The sequence below is a fragment of the Rana temporaria genome, chromosome 3 (genome assembly GCF_905171775.1).
Source record: "Rana temporaria chromosome 3, aRanTem1.1, whole genome shotgun sequence".
In the NCBI taxonomy this organism is placed as follows: Eukaryota; Metazoa; Chordata; class Amphibia; order Anura; family Ranidae; genus Rana; species Rana temporaria.
In genome coordinates this window covers 77,784,045-77,798,395 of record NC_053491.1, presented here as the reverse complement: position 1 = coordinate 77,798,395, position 14,351 = coordinate 77,784,045, and the positions used below count along the sequence as shown (strand labels likewise).

The window sequence follows — 14,351 nt, the reverse complement described above, 5'->3', positions numbered from 1 at the left end:
TGAGTATATCCCAAAATCAAAATTTTTCCTGGAAAATTAGGGGGTCGTCTTATACGCCCAGTCGTCTTATACGCCGGAAAATACGGTATTTAGGCATGTCAACCGCCTAGGTTCTAATTCATTTTATTGGCCAGAAAAATTATTTATTCTGTCTAATAAAATGAATTAACGCTCAAACGTTTGAAGTGTCTAGTGTTACGCGCATGTACAGTGCCTTGAAAAAAATATTCATACCCCTTGAAATTTTCCACATTTTGTCATGTTACAACCAAAAACATAAAAATAAACTTTTTGGGATTTTATGTGATAGACCAACACACAGTGGCACATAATTGTGAAGTGGAGTCAATACTTTGTAGAACCACCTTTTGCTGCAATTACAGCTGCAAGTCTTTTTGGGGAAGTCTCTACTAGCTTTGCACATCTAGAGAGTGACATTTCTGTCTATTCTTCTTTGCAAAATAGCCCAAGCTCTGTCAGATTGGATGGAGAGCGTCTGTGAACAGCAAATATTCAAGACTTGCCACCGATTCTCAATTGAATTTAGGTCTGGACTTTGACTGGGCCATTCTAACTAATGAATATGCTTTGAACTAAACCATTCCAAGGTGGCTCGGGCTGTATGTTTAAGGTCGTTGTCCTGCTGGAAGGTGAACCTCCACCCCAGTCTTTTTCAGTCTTTAACAGGTTTTCTTCTAAGATTGCCCTGTATTTGGCTCCATCCATCTTCCCATCAACTCTGATCAGCTTCCCCGTCCCTACTGAAGAAAAGTACCCCCACAACATGTTTCACGGTGGGGATGGTGTGTTTAGGGTGATGTGCAGTGTTAGTTTTTCGCCAAACGTAGTGTTTTACTGTTAGACTAAAAGGTAAAATGTTGGTCTCATCTGACCAGAGCACCTTCTAATACCTTCTGTTTACTGTGTCCCCCACATGGCTTCTCGCAAACTGGATTTTGTATGGCTTTCTTGTCACTCTTCCATAAAGGCCAGATTTGTAGAGTCCTCGACTAATAGTTACATATTCTCCCATCTGAGCTGTGAATCTCTGCAGCTCCTCCAGAGCTATCACCTCTTTGCTACTTCTCTGATTAATGCTCTCCTTGCCTGGCCTGTCAGTTTAGATGGTAGGTTTGCAGTTGTGCCAAACGCTTTCCATTTTTTGGATGATGGATTGTACAGAGCTCCGTAAGATGTTCAAAGCTTTGGATATTTTTTTATAACCTAACCCTGCTTTAAACTTCTCCACAACTTTATCCCTGTCTGGTGTGTTCCTTGGCCCTCATGATGCTCTTTGTTCACTAAGACAGTGCTTCTCAACACCAGTCCTCAAGGCGCCCCAACAGGCCATGTTTTCAGGATTTCCCTTTAGATGAAACGGCTGTGGTAAGGCAGTGAAACAGATCAAATCACCTGTGCAAAATAATGGAAAGCCTGAAAACAAGACCTGTTGGGGCGCCTTGAGGACTGGAGTTGAGAAACACTGTACTAAGGTGTTCTCTAACAAACCTCTGAGGGCTTCACAGAACAGCTGTATTTATACTAAGATTAATTTACACACAGGTGGACTCTATTTACTAATTAGGTGACTTCTGAAGGCAATTGGTTCCACTAGACCAGGTGTCTGCAACCCGCGGCTCCGGAGCCGCATGCGGCTCTTTTGAACCTTTGCCGCGGCTCCGGGGCACCTTTTGAGGGTAACGAGTAATCTACCTGATTACTCTTACCCTCGCAGTAACGCCGTTCCCATTACATACGCACACGCCCGGAGTCTCCCGCCCGCCTGTCACGACGAGAGCTCTCAGCTCAGCCGCTGACATCTCCCCCGCGGAGGCTCCGCTCCAGATCAAAAGACTCAGCTGAGCCCATCAGCACTGACCGTGGCCCCAGTGCGAAGAGAGAGAGAGATGAGACGAGACAGACAGCAGTAAGAGCAGTGCAGGTGAGGACCGGCATGTGTTTGGAAGTGTCTGGGACTGGGGGGGGGGGGGGCGGCCTAGTCTAGGGCTGGGAGCTGGGGCCAGGCTGGGCATGTGGAGGTGGAATCTTGTTATCTGATATTGTACAGACAGTATTGCATTTGCTGGGCATGTGGAGGTGGAATCTTATTATCTGATATTGTACAGACAGTATTGCATTTGCTGGGCAAGTGGAAGTGGAATCCTATCTGATATTGTACAGTATTGTATTTGCTGGGCATGTGGAGGTGGAATCTTATCTGATATTGACAATATCAGATAAGATTCCACCTCCACATGCCCAGCAAATGCAATACTGTACAATATCAATTATATCAGATAAGATTCCACCTCCACATGCCCAGCAAATGCAATACTGTACAATATCAATTATATCAGATAAGATTCCACCTCCACATGCCCAGCAAATGCAATACTGTACAATATCATATATTGTACAGTATTGCATTTGCTGGGCACGTGGAGGTGGAATCTTATCCGATATTGTACAGTATTGCATTTGCTGGGCATGTGGAGGTGGAATCCTATCTGATATTGTACAGTGTCGCAATGGTTTTGCGGCTCCCAGTTTTGTTTTCCTTCGGAAATGGGTCCAAGTGGCTCTTTATGTCTTAAAGGTTGCAGACCCCTCCACTAGACTTTAGTTAGGGGTATCAGAGTAAAGGGGGCTGAATACAAATTTACCCCACACTTTTCAGATATTTATTTGTAAAAAGATTTGAAAATAATTTATAATTTTTCTTCCACTTCACAAGTATGTGCCACTTTGTGTTGGTCTATCACATAAAATCCCAATAAAATACATTTACATTTCCGGTTGTAACATGACAAAATGTGGAAAATTTCAAGGGGTATGAATACTTTTTCAAGGCACTGCTAGCACGTTTACCTGACAAAAAGCTGCTGCTCCAGTGGTAATCCTTGTGCTTGTAGCAGCCTCATGTATTCAAGTCTGGTTTGGAAAACCCTGCAGTTTCGTTAATAAGACTTTGGAGTTGAGGCTGGGTTCACACTACTACACTACTTTCATCCTACTTTGCTCTGCTACATTGGTCCTACATTTATCCTACATTGGTCCTACTTTCATGAACAGGATACTACTTTGGTCCGACTTCAATGATATTCAATGGGCCTGAAGTAGGATCAATGTAGGACCAAAAGTAGTACAGGGAGCATTTTCAATGTTGGACCGACTTGTGTAGGACGCTACAAGACGCTCTCATAGGGAAACATTGAACACAGGGCAAAGTAGGATGAAAGTAGTGTAGTAGTGTGAACCCAGCCTAATTTACTAAAACTGGAGAGTGCAAAATCTTAATTACACAAGCTGAAGATAGAAGCTGATTGGTTACTATGCACAGCTGAATCTCCCCCATTGTATGTTTTCACAGAATGCATATTTTGAGTTTTAATTGTAATGCTTTCTTAAAGTAATGTTTTCTAGTAGTTTATCTATTTAGTACAGATTTGTAGACCTGCCCCTGTACTCATTTAGCCTTCCTGCTTTGTACCTGTTGTGCTCAGCTTTGCTTCAGGCAAGGCACCGCATTAAGAGAAAGCAGAACCTGCATATGTAATTATTATACAGGATTTATATAGTGCCAACAGTTTGCGCAGCACTTTACAATGTCAGGGCAAACAGTACAGTTTAATACAGGAGGAATCAGAGGACCCTGCTCGTAAGGGCTCTTTCACACGTCCGTTCCGTTCGTCCGTTTTTTGGACGTCCGCTAACGGACCGCAATGCTTTCCTATGGGTTAGCGTCCGTTAGCGGATGAGCATCCGCTAACGTCCGTTAACATCCGTCTCCGTTAAGCTCAGTATTTTTGAACGGAAGAAAACCCTATTTTTCTTCCGTCAAAAAAACGGAACGGACGAAAAACGGACGTTAGCGGACGATCCGTTTACCATCCGATCCGCTAACATCCGTTTTTCATCAAAATATGTAAAAAGCCCCAAAAAAATAAAAAAACGGATGAAAAAATGGATGGAAAAACGGATGGAAAAACGGACGAAAAACAGACGTTAACGGATGAAAAACGGATCGGAAACGGATGTAAACGGACGAAAACGGACGAAAAACTGATGGAAAAAAAAATGATCTAAAAAACTGAGCGGACGTGTGAAAGAGCCCTTAGAGTTTACAATCTATTCTATAAGATATGTAATGGACAGAGATGGCTGCCTGAAGTACATATATAATGTTACAAACTAAACTTCACATACATCCATAACATTATATACATTTAATGGTTATGTAAAACTTTTCTTGTTTGGTCCCTTTTGGTCTATTAAAGCCAAACTTTGGCCAAAAACAATATTTGGACTTGTGCACCGTAAAATAAATGAGTGCTAATGAATTGTGTCTCATGTTTAGGCTGCAGCATTCTATAAAACTCTAATGCCGCGTACAGACGATCATTTTTCGGGTTGTAAAAAACAAAGTTTTTCAGGCTCTTGAAAAAGCAAAGTTTTTTTTCAACTTGATCATTAAAACGGCCTTCCCTACACACGATCGTGAAAAAAAAATTCTCTAGCAAAGCGCGGTGACGTACAACATGTACGACGGCACTATAAAGGGGAAGTTCCATGCGGATGACGCCACCCTTTGGGCTGCTTTAGCTGATTTCGTGTTAGTAAAAGACGATTCGCGCTTTTCTGTCTGTTGCAGCGTGATGAATGTGCTTACTCCATTACGAACGGTAGTTTTACCAGAACGAGCACTCACGTCTCATAACTTGCTTCTGAGCATGCACGGATTTTTCACGTCGTTAAAGCCCACACAAGACCATTTTTTACAACCCGAAAAACGACAACGTCGTTAAAAAATAGAGCATGTTCGAATTTTTTTTTTGCCCGTTTTTCAGAACCCGAAAAATGCTCTGCAGCCTACACACAATTGTTTTTAATGACATAAAAAAAAATTAATTTTTTTACAACCCGAAAAATGATCGTGTGTACATGGCATTAGGCCCCTTTCACACTGAGGAGTTTTTCAGGGGGTACAGCGCTAAAAATAGCGCCTGAAAAACTTGCAGGAGAGAAAAAAATCTCCTGCAAGCAGCATCTTTGGAGCGGTGAGAGGAGCGGTTTGTATACCGCTCCTTCACCGATCCTTCCCATTTAAAACAATGGGAAACCGCGGTAATACCTCCCACAATGCACCTCTGCAGAGACGCATTGCGGGCGGTATTAACCCTTTCTCTAGTCGTCTTCCAGGACGGCACCCTGAGAGATGACTGGCTTCTCCTGACAGGAAACACAATCAAAAAGAGGTTAAAAACCCCGCCCCTTCCCGTGCTCCTCAGTTCTTGATTGTGTTTCCCCACAGCGAAACGTTTATTTTTTTTTTCCTGACCTAAGGCCTGGGGCTGGTGGTCTCCCCCTGGGAACTAAACCGCAGGCACTGGGTAGCCTTTGGGTTTGGCAAATGTTTTCCTTCCTAGGGGGCCCCTCTCATGCTCAGGAGGGCCTCACTATGTGAGCTGAAGAAGCCCCCCTGAGTACTGGAGTCTCCTGGGGATAGGTGGCTATCCTGGAGCTCCAGGGGCGAATCCACTCTCTCCCTGAGCTTTCCCCTTACCTTGGAGGTTTGTGGGTCAGGCTCTCTCCGGTGATGGGGGCCTTCTGTGCGGCTGGGGCTGTAACTGGGCCGTCCTGAAAGCGTCATTGCCGTTTTTCGAATTCGGCGCCAAAATCCAGCGTCCCTCAGAGCCGGCGGCGCAGGGCGATGACGTCACGCGTGCGCGTGTCACTTCCGGGTCGGCTCAGTGAAAGATGGCGGCCAAATGCATTGTTAAATTAGCAGGGAAGGAGACCTCTGAAATTCTTAAAGGTTTTCTTGAGGTCCAATCTGAGATGCTCTCTACACTCAAAGAATTCAAGGTGTCTTTAAAGAGCAAAGAACCTGAACCCCCCATCGCAGGGCCCTCCTCGCAAGAAAGTTCCTCTTCACAGGTTTTTAGAGTCCGTCAGGAATCCCACGGGACTCAGAGATTCCTCCTCAGGAGGATGGCTCTGTTGGTCAGGCAGAGGAAGAAAGTGAGGATGCTAGGGCAGGCAGATATGTCTTTTCTGCTGACGATATGGAAGGCCTCCTAGAGGCAGTGTACGCCTCTGAGGAGATTCCTCAGCCTGCGGAAATAATTTCTACACAGGATAGGTTATACCAGGGCCTGCTTAAACCTCAGGCCAAAGCTATTCCGGTACACCAGTCCCTGAAGGATATCATCCTCAGGGAATGGGCAGAGCCAGAGAAAAAGCTTTTAAAGTACAAGACCTGGAAACGACGTTGCCCCTTTAAGGAGGAGGAGGAATCAAGATTTTTCAAAATTCCTAGATTAGACGCTCCACTCGCGCAAGTTTCCAAGCAGTCGGACCTCTCCTTCGAGGACACAGGCAATTTGAGGGATCCTATGGATCGACGGGCAGAGACCTCCTTGCGTAGGGCCTGGAAAGCTAACGCGGCTGCTTTGAGCCCCGCCTTGGCTTCGGCCTGTGTTGCTAGGAATGCTAATTCTTGGATCTCCAAATTGTTGGAACATGTGTCCCAGGGGTCAGATTCTAAGGAAATTTTAGAATCCCTTCAGCTCATAGGGAGCGCAGTAGCCTATTTAGCAGACGCCTCTGTAGAAACAGTCCGTTCTACCGCAAAGACGGGAGCCCTCCTCAATTCTGCCAGAAGGGCAGTGTGGGTCAAAATGTGGAACGGGGACCTGGCGTCTAAAAACCGCCTTTGTGGTCTTCCCTTCGAGGGCTCCCTGCTCTTCAGTTCAGGCCTGGACCAGGCCCTGACCAGATCCTCAGAAAAAGGGGTACGTTTTCCTACCAAGCCTGGACAAAACAAGAAAACATTTTTTCGAGGCCCCCATGGTGGATTTGGAGGTAAGAACCGTCCCTCAGAGAAGAAGCCCCCTTACAACAGACGTTGGGGTGCTAGGAAGGAAAAGCAAAAAGGAGGTATCCTCTTTTCCAATCCCAAACCCAGCGACAAAGACGCCAAATGACGTGAAGGTCGGGGGAAGACTCTCCCAGTTCCTTCCCAGGTGGGAGAGTATTACTCAAAGTCCCCATATTCTCCAGATTGTAAGGGAGGGATACAAACTAGAGTTCCGTCAGCCTCCCCCTCCAAACTTTATTTTGACTCATTTACCCAAGGACCCTCTCAAATCAGCAGGCCTTCTGCAAAATGTCGCAGAATTGGCACAACAGGGGGTCATAGTTCCAGTCCCTGTGTACCAGAGAGGGTTGGGAGTGTACTCCCACATCTTTGTGGTTCCCAAGCCCTTAGGCAAATTTTGTTTAATTATAATTCTAAAGCCCCTGAATACCTCCCTCCTCCACAAGAAGTTTTGTATGGAGAGTATTTACAGCCTCAGGAGGCTCTTACTGAAGGAGGTATTCATGATCACCATCGATTTAAGAGACGCATACCTCCATGTCCCGATTTTCTTGGGTCATCAGAGGTTCCTCAGGTTTGCGATCGCCTCCGCCCAGGGAGTGCGGCATTGGCAATTTGCTGCCCTTCCTTTCGGGCTAGCCTCCAGTCCAAGGGTCTTTACCAAGGTCCTGGCGGAGGCGATCGCCTTCCTGCACCTACAAGGGATAGCGATAGTCCCCTATCTCGACGACTTGATACTATACAACCAAAGTCGAGATCTCCTTCTTGCGGATCTGACCACTGCGATGACTACCCTCGAATCCTTGGGTTGGGTCATCAACAGGGAGAAATCCTCTCTCCTTCCAGAACAGAAAAAACTCTATCTAGGGTTTCTGATAGATTCCTTGGAAAGGAAGCTCTTTTTACCCAACGACAAGATCCGGGGTCTCATGTCAGTGGTCAGATCAACGCTGGACAGAGCAGAGTCCTCCTTCAGGGACATCATGAGAGTTCTAGGCCTAATGACTTCCTGTATTCCAGCAGTCCTGTGGGCACAGCTCCACTCCAGACCCCTCCAATTTTTCCGTCTTGGACCACGAGGTCCAGATCATTTCCGACAATGCGACCGTGGTGGCCTTCCTCAACCATCAGGGGGGCACCAGATCTCGCACCCTTCTAGACTTGTCCCTAGAGATCCTGGGCTGGGCAGAACAGAGGGTTCTCTCTCTCTCGGCGGTACACCTAAAAGGGACCCTCAATTTGGAGGCAGACTATTTAAGTCGCCATCCCATTCTCCAGGGGGAATGGGAACTGAACACAGACATTTTCAGTTTAATATGCCAACACTTTGGCAGCCCAGAGATAGATCTCTTCGCCCGCAGGGCAAACAGGAAGGTGAAAAGGTTCTTCTCCCACTCCCGAGGGCACGGCTCGGAGTGGGGTTGATGCATTGGCACAGGCATGGAGGTTTCATCTAGCCTATGCCTTCCCTCCTCTGAACCTAATTCCGAGAGTCCTGCAGAAGTTAAATCTAGCAGTAGGGAAGTTCATTCTCGTCACACCCTGGTGGCCCAAGAGGGCCTGGTTTCCCGCTCTAGAGCGAGGGTCAGTGTCGCCTCCCCTTCTTCTCCCGGTCCGGGTCGGACCTTCTTCGTCAGGGTCCGATTTTTCACCCAGAACCCGGCTTCTTCAAGCTGACGGCCTGGTGCTTGAGAGGCGGAGCCTGAGGGAGAAGGGCTGCTCCGAGAGGGTTATTGACACGCTCCTAGCCAGTAGGAAGGTAGTCACTAGGCGTATTTATGCCAAGACCTGGGGTATCTTTTCTCGCTGGTGCTCAGCGAGACAAGTTTCCCAGCAGGAGACCTCGGTCATCTTAGAATTTCTCCAAGATGGAGTAGACAAGGGGTTAGCCACAAGGACTCTAAGGGTTCAGGTAGCAGCCTTGTCATATTTTTTGGATAGACGTCTATCCCTGGACCCCCTGGTCAAAAGGTTTCTTATAGCCAGAGACAGGTTGTCCCCAGTTCATATCTCTAGGGTTCCACCCTGGGATCTTTCTTTAGTGTTGAATCAACTTACCAAGGCTCCGTTTGAGCCAATTGACACTATCCCCATCAGGTTACTCACCTTTAAGTTCACCTTCCTCTTGGCAATCACGACGGCCAAGAGGATAGGTGATATGCAGGCGCTCTCTATTAAAGAGCCATTTTTTCGTTTATTTGAGGACAGGGTAGTTCTAAGGCAGGACCCCCTTTACCTTCCTAAAGTAGTGACAAAGTTCCACAGGTCACAGGAGGTAATCCTCCCTTCTTTTTGTTCAAACCCCCAGAATGAAGGGGAAGCTTCCTTTCATTGTCTGGATGTTAGACGATGTCTATTAACTTATTTAGAGAGAGTCACGGCCTTTAGACGTTCTACTCATCTTTTAATTTGTTTTTCGGGACAGAAAAGAGGCCTTCAGGCGTCCAGAGCCTCTATTTCAAGATGGATTAGGCAGGCTATTTCCTTAGCTTATGTACAAGCCGGTAAGGTAGCTCCTAATATTAAAGCACACTCCACACGATCACTAGCAACCTCCTGGGCAGAAAGGGCCGGAGCTTCGGTGGAGCAGATTTGCAAAGCAGCGACGTGGTCAAGTCAGAACACGTTCCTGAAGCATTATAGAGTCGACCTACTGTCACCTCAGGACTTGATTTTCGGGAGAAAGGTCCTACAAGCAGTGGTCCCGCCCTAAGGTAGGCCTGAAGCTACTTGCTTCTCTCTCAGGGTGCCGTCCTGGAAGACGACTAGAGAAATGACCAGTTACACTTACCGGTAGCTGTATTTCTGGTAAGTCTTACAGGACAGCAGGCCTACTTCCCACCCTTATGATACATTATTGGTTTGTATTATATATTTTGTGGTTGTTTTTCCGTGCACTGGTGGGTTCATACTTTATCTCAAACTGAGGAGCAAGGGAAGGGGCGGGGTTTTTAACCTCTTTTTGATTGTGTTTCCTGTCAGGAGAAGCCAGTCATCTCTCAGGGTGCCGTCCTGTAAGACTTACCAGAAATACAGCTACCGGTAAGTGTAACTGGTCATTTTTCAGCCACTAGAGGGGGTTAATACCGCACCACTAGCGGCCGAATCCCGCGGCAATTCTGACGGTATAGCGTTGCTATTTTTAGCGCTGGCGGTATACCGCCACCGCACCTCCACTGCCCATGTGAAAGGGGCCTTACTTTTCTTCACTTTGTACAGTTTAGTAAGTGTCAAACTTCTGCCACTGAGACTTAGGCCCCATTCACACTGGGGCAGGAGGTGCGCTGGCAGTATAGGGGTGCTATATTTAGCGCCGCTATACTGTCGGAATTGTCAGGGAATTGCGGCAGTATTCGGCCGCTAGTGGTGCGGTTTTAACCCCAGCTAGCGGCCAAAAAAGGGTTAGTAACACCCGAAATGCACCTCTGCAGAGGCGCATTGCCGTCAGTAATACAGCGGTTTCCCATTGCTGTCAATAGGAAGGAGCGGTGGAGGAGCGGTAAACACACCGCTTCTTCACCGCTCCAAAGATGCTGCTAGCAGGACTTTTGCAGTGGTCCTGCTAGCGCACCGATCAAGTGTGAAAGCCCTCGGGCTTTCACATTGAGACTGCAGGGCAGGATTTTTTCAGGCAGTATTTAGGCGCTATTTTTAGCACTAAAACGCCTGAAAAACTCCTCAGTGTGAAAGGGGTCTTATACTTTCAACTGAAGTACAGCTATCATAGATGGTTGCTCGCTCTGCAGGAGAGATTGCAAAGTTTATCTGACTTTCTTCATTCACAAAATACAGGACGAGCTGTAGAGTGAGCGACCCAATATCTGGAGTGTACTCCTGCCGGAAGTGTAAGTCTCAGAATTGGACATTTGGTGCTTATAAAATTGTCCAGGGTAGCAGAATTTTTTTTTTTTTCACAATTGTGACTCTTATTTTGTTTATAGCGCAAAAAAAATGTGGGGAAAAAAAGGACGTCAATTTTGTCGCAGTGCCGAAACGCAAAAAATGGCCTGGTCATTTAGCAGCCAATTCTTCCAGGGCTAAAGTGGTTAAGACATTTTCTGGAGTTGGGATTTAAAGCTGAACTCCATCAAAAACAATATTTGGACATGTGTACTGTAAAAAGAAATCAACACTAATGACATGGGAGCCCTGTGTGTAGGCTAAAGCATTCTAAAAAAAACTTTATTTTGTACTTTTTGCTATAATAAATATCCCCCATTTTTTTTTTTAAATAGCACATTTTTTTCTCAGTTTAGGCCGATATGTATTCTTCTACATATTTTTGGTAATAAAAATTGCAATAAGCGTATATTGATTGGTTTGCGTAAAAGTTATAGCGGTTACAAATGTACACGCAAATGGACCTACAGGTACGTCCATTTGCCCACCGCTGCCATTCTGCCGACGTATATCGGCGAGGAGTGGTCGGCAAGTGGTTAATTATACCTTGCAGGGGGGGTGCTCCTGCACGGCAAGGGTTAATAGCTTTGTCTAGGGGAGAGTAGAGACTATTTTACTTACCTGATCCTCTGCAATGCCCAGCAGATGGCGCTCCCACATGCTTCAACCGTGGACTGTCTTTCTGCATCATCAGGTCCATGCAGGGCTATGCACCTTCTTTGTTCTTGACGACATCAGGACCCTAGACCGCTGGAGCATAAGAGAGAAGAAGTTGTAGGATCCGATCCAGCTGCAGGGAGAAACGGAGGATCGGGTAAGTAAATCTTTTTTAGACCAGGGATATGCAATTAGCGGACCTCCAGCTGTTGCAGAACTACAAGTCCCATGAGGTATAGCAAGACTCTGACAGCCATAAGCACAACACCCATAGGCATGATGGGGCTTGTAGTTTTGCAACAGCTGGAGGTCCGCTAATTGCATATCCCTGCCCTAGACCAAAGCAAGCAATTAACTCTTGCAGTGCAGGCAGAGCTTCTCTGCCTTTTGGCTAAGATCAAGTGTAGTATCTGTTCTTATCAGTTGCCAGTAGGTGGTGCTATGTTGACTGTCCCCAGTACACGGCAAGGTGGAAGGGGATGGCAGTCGGTGGACGCTAAACCTGCTGGCGTGGAGGTGGAAGCCTTCTGATTTGAATGGAGAGGCATAAGGTCGAAGCTGGAGGGCTGGGCCCCTGGCCATTGGCCTGGATTTGGTGGTGCCTGCCCCAGTCAGTTGTTCTGGAGAGAACCCTTGCTCCTCTTATTTATTAATTTATTTTTGATTATAGTTATAATTTTATTTATTAGCTATTAGCGCACTTACACGTTTTTTGAATACAGTTTAACCTCTATTTTCATTTTTTTTATTATTTTTTGGCCTGCTGTGTAATTGGAAACATATAAAAAACATATAGTAAGGTCTTCTTAAATTTGAATGCAGAAGTGGAAATATGCCTTAAAGCCCATCTAAACCAAAACATTTAGTCAGAAAATTAAGTCCTGCTAGATTACTTCAGGCTGGCCCCTCTTCGGGTATAGCTATGTAAAACATTAAAAATAAGTGCCTAAACTGTTAAAAATCCAGTAATACACTGTCTCAACCTGCTCTGCACATGTTCAGTTGCTCTCTGTTTTTTAGGCACCATGCCAAATTTGTAGAGGCCTATCTGATGACAGCCTAAAAATTTACTGCTGTTCAGGGGCTCTGGGCTTCAACAAAATGGCATCCTCTGGCATGAAGAAATAATAACAATGCTGGAGGCAATTAATAGCACACAACCATTTTAGTAGCATAATTATTAATGTGGAATGTATGATCCTTGCTAAAGAACTTCATTTTTTATCAAGTTGTTACGGATAAAGTTTCACTCATTTATGTTCATCTCATTTATGTTCTGTTGACCACAGGAGGAGTTTGAAAATCTCCAATTGGGTTAAAAGACAGCAAATACCAATAAGGTGTTCTCACTCTTACCCACGCTACCTTTAGAAAATGTATTGCTGTGTGTGGGCCCGTTTGAAGGAATTCTGTTCACTTCCTGCCCTGGTAACAAAACAGGAAGTGAGGAAACATCTCCCAGGTGGCTACACAAACAAAGGTTCTAACCCTTACCTAATCTGTCTGAAACCATAAAAAATAACTGAGGTTCCATTTTACATTTTTCAAATGCTAAATAGAGAAGAAATTGTGAATAGGTGTCAGAAGTGTTGTTAACCTTTAGATTTGCTTTAATGAGGGCCGAAGAATAACATTTCTATAATAACTTAGAATAACAAATTTATAGCAGAGGGAAATATTACTCCTTCAGGTGTTATGTTGCATGCTGGACATTTTTTCTTCTGGAAATTGTAGAGATTTTTGACTTAAAACATGCCAGGTTAGTAAACCGATTATCTTTTAAAGTATTATTTATAAAAGTAACTTTATTTCCAAATATAACAGGTGTTAAAAGGCCACTTAACAGCATTTAGGATTTTTGCTAAGAGAGTCTTGATACGTCTTCCATGTGCTGAACTTTGCAGATCCTTAATTAACGTTGCTAAGTTATGCCTGGTTTAGGAACAGTAACGTGATCCGTGTGTTTATTTTATCTTATATTTTTATGGTAAAAAAAAAAAAGTCTGCTAAAATTAAATTTCCCTTCCTGCCTTCTTATATTAACAATATCTTTTCCAGATTAGACAGCTTTGCAGGGAGAGGGTGCGTGGTTCAGTCCTTGTTCGGTTACTGCGGCCACAAGGGATATCAAAAATTGTGTTTTAGATTTTTGTGCTGACAAGCACATCTGTGTGCCTCTTAGCATAGCCAGGGTTCTTATGGAGCTAATATAGTCTGCAGGTTCCCAGAATGCTATGCAGTGACCTCGGAATAGCACTGACCCCTTGCCTCCCCAGATGCACAATTACCTCACCTAGGGATTTCCACAAAGGTCCGTTATGGGTTAAGGCACTTGTTCTAGAGTCAAGTCTTACCTTGCTGTACGGGGCCTACAATATAATAAACTGTAATTTCATCACTATGGCTGGGAAGCGTTTATTATAATTAACTGATATCTTAATCCTTCTAATCTCTACTGGGACTAACTTCACCCCAGCTTGCTGAGTCTGCTTTTCATCTAATCATGCATTAAAGTGATACTAAACCCTCACGTTTTTTTCAAAAGTCTGCTCCTTTACAGTAATGTAGTATGTATTCACTAACCTTTTTATTCATTTTCGTTTGTAAATGTATTTTTTTGGGGTCCCGTGTCCCCACTTCTGGTCCTTCTCCCAGATGGGTGCCTCCTCTGCAGCGCTGTTCTCAAGGGGGCACCTGTGCATGCTCCCGCCACTGGGACTACCAGCCAAGGATGACGCTGTATTTCCGCCTCCCATGTCCTTCCATATCCTGGCATGAGAATCTGGAGCTCTGTACCGCAGCCATGCCTTTGCTCCACCTTTGCTTAGCAGAAGATGGGTGTGCTGGGGAAGGGGGGATGGGTGGGACTACTTGGAGGTGTATGTGTACAGAAGGCTGGGCTAGCTATCGAGAA

General features: G+C 45.3%; 1 protein-coding gene and 1 pseudogene across 1 annotated transcript in view; both read left to right on the top strand.

Annotated features, from left to right (window-relative positions):
- THSD4 (thrombospondin type 1 domain containing 4) overlaps positions 1–14,351 on the top strand; it is an 894,854-nt gene that overhangs the window by 105,198 nt on the left and 775,305 nt on the right. The window lies entirely within an intron of this gene.
- On the top strand, positions 11,809–11,891 carry LOC120933978 (annotated as a pseudogene).